This window comes from Triticum urartu, chromosome 7 (genome assembly GCF_003073215.2).
Source record: "Triticum urartu cultivar G1812 chromosome 7, Tu2.1, whole genome shotgun sequence".
In the NCBI taxonomy this organism is placed as follows: Eukaryota; Viridiplantae; Streptophyta; class Magnoliopsida; order Poales; family Poaceae; genus Triticum; species Triticum urartu.
In genome coordinates, this window is record NC_053028.1 from 277,991,441 (window position 1) to 278,002,505 (window position 11,065).

General features: G+C 42.8%; 1 long non-coding RNA gene across 1 annotated transcript; it reads right to left on the reverse strand.

The window, feature by feature from the left end:
* Positions 1–562: 562 nt before the first annotated feature.
* Positions 563–7,657, reverse strand: LOC125525886. Its single transcript, XR_007291462.1, has 4 exons — positions 6,554–7,657; positions 6,387–6,441; positions 4,267–6,074; positions 563–1,408 (listed from the first exon to the last, which is right to left on the reverse strand). It is a non-coding gene; the product is annotated as an uncharacterized LOC125525886 (long non-coding RNA).
* Between the last annotated feature and the right edge of the window lie 3,408 nt (positions 7,658–11,065).

An 11,065-nucleotide genomic window follows, 5' to 3' on the forward strand; every position in this document is an offset into this window, starting at 1 on the left:
TTTCTAGATAGCTCAAGTGCTTCAGCTTTTGCAATCACTAGATGACCAGTTGCGCCAAATGGCGCAAAGACCCGTTTAAAACCATGTTCGTGTTGAAAATATTTACATTTTTTCAATAACCGTATATTTGAGTACATTTGGTAAGAACTTATACCCCTATATTAAAGGAAATTAAATGCAAATATTTTCTTAAGGTAATAATGCCACAAATTAGATCATCGGTAGGTTAAGATAGTTGAGTCTGCAATTAGGAACACCGAGTAGCTGTAAACTTGCATTAAAAAAAGAGTAAACACAAGTGACACAATAAAATGTACTTAATACATGTACTCGTGAACATTGTGTACATGAGAAGTTAATAGAAATAGTGGTCAATTATATTATATAATTTGGTTCTATACTCTTTTGTGCATATATCCTGAATGCTACCTCTTTGTGATCAACTCCCGTTGCGCCCATGCCGTAAAAAGCGAGAGAAAACCATGTATTCAAACTATACAAATAAGATATGTTATAAGATCGATAAGAAAGTCATTTAAGCATAAGGAAATATATACTTGGGTAGCATATGTTCATACATAGCAATATATATTACAATGCGAGGTAGCATGATAGCCGAAAACAGCTTATTTACATTGGTTTTAGAAATCAATCTATATAGCCCTAGTCTTCTAGTCTATGGGTACGGAGGAGCAAAACATGAAGCCGGTGACACCAGGCAGAGTCATCACTTTCTTGTGGCAGAGCTTTCTCGACATCGTTGATAGACGGACCTGTTTAAGATTGGTGTCACGTAAGGATTTAAATAATGTATTAAAAAAGGCAATAATAATGGCACATGAAACATAATTTGGCCCTAAAGCATATGCTAAATAATGAGGTGTTTACTGATAAGCAACCTTGGTTTGGTATATGTGACAAAAGTTGTTGTTTCATATTAGTTTTCACCATATTCCTACTGTTGTAGTTAGGCTTGGTTAATTTCGAAAGATGATTTGTCATATAAAATAAATATGATATAGATGAAGTGAACACTGCATATAGACATAGAATTAGTGGTTTTATGATTAAACATTGCCAAGATATAGACAAAGTGAACACTGCATATAGACACAAAAATAGTGGTCTTAGGATTAAACATTGTCAACGCCACTGTTGCGGCATGGCGAGGCACACGTGAAGCGCCGCTTGCCTCTATCCCGAGGTGGGCTACTGATCCACCCAGCACGCAGATAGTCGCCTAGATCTCCAAACCAGTGTCCTCCCCACAGCACAACTCCACCATGTTGACCGATTTTGCGTACACCATGGATCGGACCAACCACCACCTCAGCATAGCCATCCAGAAGAATATCCTGCCTCCATTCCCACTCAGGTCCATAGTCCTCTTTCTTTTCGGGACTGATACCTGGAATACAAATGCCAATTTATTTGCTGGTGGTAATTGCATTTTCCATACATTTTAAGGGTTCTTCACTCAGGTGCTTGCTAATTTGTGAATAAATGCATCTATGTTCGCACAGTCTGATTTTAGATTACACTGAAATTAGAAAACAATGAATAGCTCATCATGTTATATTGGAATAAAAAATAGAAAGGAAACCAGGGGATGGGTAATCATATATTGGTCTTTGTCTCAAAAGAGGGGAATTACTTGGTCAACAAATATATCTATCTGCACCTTGTACATAGTATAGATACTACAGATATGTGTTTGATGGAAGATGGTTTCAGGGTCTTATTATGACAGCAAAAAAAAATAAACAAACTGATTGTTTGTATATTCAGGGTAGAATTAAGCTCGCAAAATAACATTATGCCAAATGATAAGCATGTATGAGGAAAACTAAAATGTTCAGTAAAGATTTATCTAGGACATATGATGTAGTGACTTTTCCTGGACGAACACATTTCGCAACAATTTGAATTATCCCAAATACAGGCTGCAAAATTTGTTCATCGTGAGGTTATCAAGATTCACAATATAGCTAAGATAATCTGTGCATCACTGATTTATGAAGATAAGAAATATGTCCGGCCCTATAGAACACCATTCATCTTGGTAACCTTAATTATCATAGCACACACATTTGGTTGAGAGCACAAAAATATGTGTTGAGGATTTGGGCAAGTGTCATTCCTGCAGTAGAAAAGAAATTTCCAGCATGTCTGCCACTACTTTTTCCTGAAGATGCCACTACCTATTGTGAAGTTTAATATCAATAGACCAATATTCATTTCAAACTACGAAAATAGAATGCCGACAGAGACCAATGATATTCGGGCAAGTCTAGCGAGCGGCAGGTTGCTCGGTTGCCGTACCGAGCGGCCGGCCTAAATTCTAAATTGTGTGCACGTATTATTTCTGTCTATGCTACAGATTTGGTTTAATAGTCCATTTTCCTGCTACGTATTAAATGCTAGCATATGCATCTCCTCTTGTGCATGCATATGCATGTGCATGTGTTTGTTCGTATTTATTTTGTGATTTTAAAATTTTAAAAAGGCATAACTTTCAATCCGTGTGTCGAAATTCAGATCCGTTTTCATCGTTGAAACCCTCGCGACGTGTTCTTCAAAAGTAGATCCCATATGGGGTTGTTTCGATGAACTAGTCTTCCTGCCAACTAAACGTCAATGTGTGTGCAACTAGACTACATTGCCGCGCCAACTGAGCATATATGTGTGTAACTAGTCCTGTCAACTAAATATCAATGTGTGTGCAACTAAACTACATTGCCGCGTCAATTGCGCATATGTGTGTGTGCAACTAGTGTCCTGCCAACTAAACATCAATGTGTGTGCAACTAGACTAAATTACAAGCCAACTGAGCATATGTGTGTGCAACTAGTCCTTCTGGCAACTAAACATCAATGTGTGTGCAACTAGACTACATTATAAGCCAACTAAACATCAATATGTGTGCAACTAGACTAAATTACAAGCCATGTAGTACTAAAGTTGGTTTTAAAAAAAGTTGCATCATGTAGTACTAAAGTTGCACAATGCAGTACTTTAGTTGCATCATATAGCATCAAAGTTGGCATCAAAAAAATTTCGTCGAAACATACCCATGCGGGATCTAGTTTCGAAGATCTCGTCGCGATGAATCCAACAGTGAAAACGGATCTGAATTCCGACGTGTGGTTTAAAAGATATGACTTTTAAAAAATTTAAGAGGCCAAAATAAATGTGCCTGAATCTGTTTCTCAGACTAGTCTATGCGCATTTAATACTAACAAAAAACATTCACTAGCTGACAAAAAAGATACTCCCTCCGTCACAGTTTACAAGTCCTACGCGTATACCTAGGTTACCAATTTTATTACCCTAATATAAACTATATAACACAAAAATTATACCTTTTGAAAATAGAACATCTGAAGTTTATATTGGTATATTTTTTGTAATATATGACTTGTATTAGGTTAGTCAAATTGACTACTTAGGGGTACGCGCACGCCCTGTAAACTGAGAGAGAGGAAGTACACATGTGAGTAACAAGCCGGCCGCCCGTTCCTACGAAAAAGTGCGCGTGCACTTTTAAGATTTTAGGATGATATTCAACTATCTAGTAATCTCATGAGTTAAAAAGAGGAAAGCAAGACTATGGAAACATATGGGTGATTTGAGTACAGTTCAAACAAAACCTACATAGGTATACATAGGTTGCCATATGGAGCTGTAAACCAAGACAGAGGCTACCCAAGGCAGAACATCAAACAGTGACAAAAGAACATCAAAGCATTATATAGAACACTTGGCAATACACAGAGCAGAGAGCCTAATGCTTGAACTCTGATAGAGTTATCAATTTAAGCTTTAAACACTATTGTGAAGGAGTTTTACCCAGGCTGCAGCACCAGAGTACATGAATCCAAAAAAACTAACCATTAGAATTAAGTCCCATGAGCCTAGTATTTAGAAACCTATAAGTCTGGGTGAACATAAGATCATTCAGGGCACGGTGTAGGAGAATCAAACACTATATGCAGTCCATCAAAATTCAGTCTTGTTCGAAACATGGAATATCATCTGTAGCTAACAAGATCAACCATCAATGAGTCTACAAACATTCAAGAAATCAAAATCAGATTGTCAAAGAACCTATGCAATCAAGAGGAAATAAATGGGAGGAAGATGGCACAAAAGTACAGCTGCAGAAATTGTACAAATAGATGGCTAGGCAAGAACTTGATAAACTATTCTTGCCTGCGATTGAAGCAGCAAGTAAGAGGCGGTGGAAGAGGACGAAGAAAGCTTACCTGGTGGTCGGCAGATTCAATGCTTGGCGAGGGCGGACACGGGAAAGGTGAGGCCGGGGGCGGAGGGGCTGGGGCCCCGGAGGTCGGCGTATCTGTGCCGGAGGTCAGCGGTAGATACACCACCAACCCATGAGCAAATCCAGCGCCGCCGCCGTCGCCAGGAAGCTCGCCTCCGACCTCGTATGGAAGAAGATACTGGGAGTAAGTGCGGTTTATGATTCTATATGTGCCTGTGTGTGTATTAATTTCTAGCGAGACACACAATGATCATAGTAACTAAATGATATGTGTTGTGTAGCTATTTCTAAATAGAATAGCACCTGAACTTGCTTTGCTTGTACTATTTGTCAAACAGCAAGAAAACAGGGGATCAACAGGTGTGTGTATTTATTAGGCAGTATGCATAGTGTCAGCAGAAAACAAATTTCGTTCTCTGCAGGCAGCAAAAAAAATTCTTAAAATAGAGAAGAGGGAAATAGAGCGGACACATTACATGTATACTATACCATTATTCAACATTTCATGTCTATGATCGAACAATGAGCACTAATTTGGTAATTAGAAGGTCATGTCACGCACAACAGATACAAGCAATGACAGATCCTTAAACTGTCAGAACTCTTGAGCAAAATTGAACATGACAAAGCATTTAAGGTGCCAGGTTTGAGAGGTGCAACAGTGAAAATTGAACACGACAAAGCATTTAAGGTGCCAGGTTTGAGAGGTGCAATAGTGTCACCTCAGAAGAATGTGGGCCTTGACGTCCAGGATGGTGCAGTACATGAAGCGCTCTAGGTTGGACGTCTGCCACCCGCCCTCAACCCTCTACGAGTGAAGTTTGGAACAGGGCTAGAACGGCCCAAGTTATTTTTTGTCGTCATCCAACAAATACCGGTAGGAACTCTTCGCGTTCAATGGATGAATCATTTTATCCTATTTCAAAATACTAATCAAAAGCTGATTCTTCTTACAATGACATGCCACATTTAAGTTATGCTTCAGTTAATCCTACCACAATAAAACTAACCCAGTAGTATATATTCAAAAATTTCAGATTTCAACACATGGACCATGGCAATCTGTGGTAAAACAGGAAAAAATGCTCATCACTATGTATTAATCATAGTTTAGGATATGAAAATTTTGCTTTGCAGTCATCTATATGGCTGCATTGAGTAATGACTAATTTTGATATCCTGCAATATGGATCCTTATAAACAGGATAGATACTTCTTTCTGGAACAAAAATTAATCAAACATTGTCGTATATTTAGGAACCATACAAATCTACAAAGTATGCAGCATAGTATATATATATGCATCAAATGAAGTCTCTTTCCCTACAGGATGATATTCCTATCTACGAACCGAAGGAGGCCTAAACAACAACTCAGTTTTAGGCATCACTGCAGAGCGCCGGCGGCCGGAGATGGCGCCGTCTCTGCTAGCTAAATAAGCATCCAACACAAAAATGAGCTGATCACAAACACAGATAGTTTCAATACCCAAATATGTATCGCCATAACTCTAGTTCTCCAAACTGAGGAACCAACAAAGCCTATCTTTCATTTCAAGAATACTTCAAGGTGAATATGAAACTCCAAGGCTTACATTTGCAGTAAATTTCACAACTATATTCTTTCTGCTAAGATGTCATCTAAAATCGTAAAGGAAAACTGCATGAAAAGGTAAAAACAATGATAAGTTTATACGAGTTAGATAATGTGCCTCGTTGATGTGCATTCCTTAAATCCATTGCCATGGAAGTAGCTGATGCACTCAACCTGTTTTTCAGGATGATCCATCACCTAAAGAAAAGTGAGAACACATTAATAATTTGAAGGTGTTAAGCTACATCTGCGTAATAAAGTGTAGACTTAAACCAATGTTTTTCTTTGAAAGGATAGCAGGGATATGCCCCAAAGCTAGTTATCCACGATACATTTATTCTGTAAAAACTAACAAATAAAGACCAGTGTATCAGCAAACAATATATCTTTGGTTAGGATCGTAATATAGAATGGTGCAGTTTACTATCCGGCCCTGATTCAGAAATCAAAGCATATGTGTGCGTGAAAAACAATGGCATGTTTATCTTGCAAGATGCGTGGGAATCTCACAAGAATCAAATGCCTAAAGGATCTCCTCCCCACTGGATCCAGTGTCAGCAAGTCCCTGAGATGATGAACACGGTGAAAACAAAATTGAGCACCATAGAAAAATTGGGAATAAGGCAACAGGGAAAAAGGCTAGACCGGAGCATTGGACCTAGGCGATGACTACGAACCTGACGGTTGTGATGGATGACGAGGACCTCCTCCTCCTACTTGATGTGGTGATGTAGGAGAAGGGCCACCCCTGCTCCTCCACAAGCACCACAAGACCAGGCCACCCTTGCTCTTCGGCGCCGGCGACCTGCGCCAATCCGGAACCACGACACACCTCTCCCACGGCGGTGACCTGCGTTGATCCGCAACCACGCCCCACGGCGGCTGCAACGGGCCGTACGCTCCTCACGCCTCACGACCAGCGCACTGGCGCCGGCGGGGAGAGGAGAGGAGCCAACGGGGAGAGGCACGACCAGCGTGCTGGCGCCGACGGGGAGAGGAGAGGAGCCAACGGGGAGAGGAGCCGACGGCCGTGGCCTCCTCTTCCTCACGCGTCTGTCCTCTCCTCCTCGCTCTCCGCACGCCGCGACCCACACACTCGCGCCGACGGGGAGAGGAGAGGACTCGGCGGCGGTAAGAAGGGATGAGGGTAGCGGGAGGAAGAAGAGGACAGGAGGTAGGGTCCGGCACGGGGCAGAAGGAAGGGGTGGTGGCGGCAAGGGGGGCTCGGGGGGACGCGGGGGCGGGCGACGGCTAGGTTTCTCCATTGCAGCGGACACAGTTTTATACACCTGGCAGTGGCAGCAGCACGTTTATAGAGCGACGTGGAGGCAACGGTTCTGCTTGTGATGGATGACGAGGACCTCCTCCTCCTACTTGATGTGGTGATGTAGGAGAAGGGCCACCCCTGCTCCTCCACAAGCACCACAAGACCAGGCCACCCTTGCTCTTCGGCGGCGGCGACCTACGCCAATCCGGAACCACGACACACCTCTCCCACGGCGGTGACCTGCGCTGATCCGCAACCACGCCCCACGGCGGCTGCAATGGGCCGTACGCTCCTCATACCTCACGACCAGCGCACTGGCGCCGACGGGGAGAGGAGAGGAGCCAACGGGGAGAGGCACGACCAGCGTGCTGGCGCCGACGGGGAGAGGAGAGGAGCCAACGGGGAGAGGAGAGGAGCCGACGGTCGTGGCCTCCTCTTCCTCACGCGTCTGTCCTCTCCTCCTCGCTCTCCGCACGCCGCGACCCACGCACTCGCGCTGACGGGGAGAGGAGAGGACTCAGTGGCGGCAAGAGGGGATGAGGGTGGCGGGAGGAAGAAGAGACCAGGAGGTAGGGTCCAGCATGGGGCAGAGGAGAGCGGCGGCGGCGGCAGGCGGATCCGGCACGGGGCAGAGGGAAGGGGTGGCGGCGGCAAGGGGGGCTCGGGGGGACACGGGGGCGGGCGATGGCTAGGTTTCTCCATTGCAGCGGACACAGTTTTATACACCTGTACTTGCCTGTACGTGAAATTACGAAAATGCCCTTGACGGGGCACGAAAATTACAGGCGGTGGCAGAAGCACGTTTATAGAGCGACGTGGAGGCAACGGTTCTGCCTACAAGTTCTTCAAGGTTTATATGTTCAATGATAATCAAAAGAAGGGACCATTAGTCAGGTTCCATTAACCAAATGCTTCACATACATTAACCTATATATGTCGATAGAGATGCATGGGATTCGCAAGTAGATTTAGCATTTTAGTCTCATGACATTCATGATTTTGAGATCCAACCTTTGACTAGATTATATATCACACCCACTAATGGTAGAGCCCTAGAACTATTTGAATGCCAAATATCCTGGACGATCAGCCTTTAGTTTGAACTTTGGATCCATTTAATATCTCCAGTTAGCATGTTTTATAAATAATATCCAATTCTGTAGCGCTAGCCCGAGCCTTGAACACCATTCTTTTTTCTAAAACCGACATCAACATTCATTCAAATTCATCTCTTGTTTCTGTAATACATGCTTTCAAGGAAAAAATATATAGGGGATAAGTGCTATGCATGTTAGCTAGCAGAAATCTTATGTGTTTGAGTTTGTAATCCATATGAAACTAATAATTTTGTCACGAGCAGTCTGAATTTTGATAGGACCCTTGCCCAGATCACATAGTTCTAGCTGTCTCTATATTGGTCCAAGGTTTGGCAGTCCGTGTTTAATTCCCTGTTTGCTCCCTGTTTGATTAAAATCCATGAGCAAACAAGTTCTGTTTCTCCTTGTTTGGTTCAAGTTTGAAAGTCTGAATTTGCATAGGACCCTTGCGCAGATCACATAGTTCTAGTTGTTCATATTATTTTATTTTATATTGGCTGTAAATGACTTTCAGTTGTTAGCTTTCATAAAATTTAGTCATGTACTCTTTAATAGTATGATATGGTGATGGTGGTCCTATGTCCTGGTTGATATTACCATGTTTGATAATATTTCTCTTATTATTTTATTTCCACAAATATCATCATGTTTTGCCATTGATGTAATACTACATTCCTTCACGGAAAGCAAACATTTCAGTTGCTGTTGTGGTCCTCTTATTATTGTTATTCAGAGTTCAAAAACCATCAATCTCAGGAATACCGTGACCATGTATTTGATTCTATTGAAGACCCAATATATGATAAGGTGCTATTTTCATTTGCTATGCCGGGCAACCATTTAAAACTCTATCCAATTCATAATTTGAATTACTGATGTGTGTTCTTTATGGCTGTACTCCCTTTTATGGGAGAGGGGTGTTTTTTGTCATGTTTCTAATGCGGAATTTAAAGTCATGCTCGCATATTTAAGTGTATTGTTTTTCTTAATTCCAGAATGTGGTGATAATTAGCTAAACTGGAGTAGTCTTGATCTATTCCTATTTTGCACATCGAAACATTCGAAACATTGCCTTTTGAGTTTGTTGATATGAACTTTTGTTGGCTGTCATATTATAACTGAAAAGTTCATATAACTAATCTGGCCTTAAATCATACATGAGAAGTCCATTGTTGAGTACAAGCGCTATATATTTGGAGAGGTAATGCACCACTCAAACAGTACTCTCTGCCATATGTAGTACAATCAACAACAAAGTTGACATCTCAGGTCTGAGTTATGTTGAACTTTTTGATCTTTTTATTAACCACGTCGGTGGCTAAAAGAATTCATGAGTAGTAACACGGACTAAGAAATTGCTATTTATCTTATCTATCCTAAGAAACCAGAGACTGAATTTTCCGACACGGAAGAATTCCTTGAGAGCACATCAGCACCTGAAGCTGCTGCTCTCACAACTCTACATTTTTTCTTCTTCTTTCCGCACACCCGACAGCCCAAGCATGCAGGAGCAGCAACATAAGGTCGTGATGTGCAACCTCAACAAAGCGCTCTCACTGCAACGAAACTACCCGAGCATCTCTGACGACAGCGTGCTTGATATTGAAGTTGAAGAGAGTAGCACGGTTAATGAGCTGAAGCCGTATGAAAACATTAACTTTTATTAAAAATAAAGATATTTCCATGTTGCACAATGACACAAGGATATTAAAACTGGATATAAAAAAGGTGCACAATAACACATGAAGCAGGTTGTGCCCCTTTTATCGCCCGATGCAACGCACGGGCATTTGTACTAGTCTCTCCCTAATAATAAAGCACGGATTGACTCTGTGGGTTCACCGTCACAATGCGCTTTTTCCTGTGATTTTACGCTTTCACTTTGAATTTGAAAACTTATTCGAGGTGGTACTAAAACCGTTTCGTTCGCTTCTTACCCCCGATTTTATGAAACAGCCCATCGAGAAAAAGGCCAAGCGAACGGAACGGCCCATGAGCCGTCCCCTGTCACCTATGTGGGGCCCTGGTGCTCACCTTTTCTTAAAAAAAGATGATTTAGGCCCTGTTATGGTAATAATAGTCCCACCTTGCTACTTCGCACCCAATACCATCAACGTTTATACGTCGTCGGCGTTGCAAGTCAACAAGCAGAGGACATGATGGGACAGAGGAATTAATCACAGAAGTGGGAAGAGGAAGCAAAGGAATACAAAAAATCCCCAATAATCTAGGAGGTTACAATCCACGCAGCATTGGGGTGCTTCCATGAAGAAATTGGATTAGCACAACCAGTAGCGTCCGGGCGCCCGTCCGTCGTATCATCAGATCCTTCTGGCCAGCGGCGGCGCGACGACCAGACGACGTCCCCGTGGTGACGCTTGCGGCATGCGGCGAGGCTCCCGCTCATGGCCAAGGGAGAAAGGAGAGAGGAGAGCGATTGGAGAGAAGGGGGTGCACACGTAGGCCGGGCATGACTGAATCATCGGCTCCGAGAGAGGAGATTGGTCAGGTCGGCAAGATCAGGGGCGGGACGGAGGAGGTGTGATCGCGCGCGTGCTCGATCCATTCTTCTTGGTGTGGAGGAGGGCGAAGAAGGAGGAGCAGCGCTCCTGGGTGGGTTGTTGTTGGGTGCTGGTGATGAGGAGCGGCGCTGTGCAAGAGGATAGCTCAGTGGGGAATTTTTGTGCTCTATTGCTTATTTAAATGGCTGCACCGACTAGAAAAGCTACTGGATATTGCTATGTGTGCTACCCACTGCAAATTGTTTCCTGAAGGAAGACCTATTATAATTACAGTGTTGCTAGGCAGACGACATTTCTTGGCCG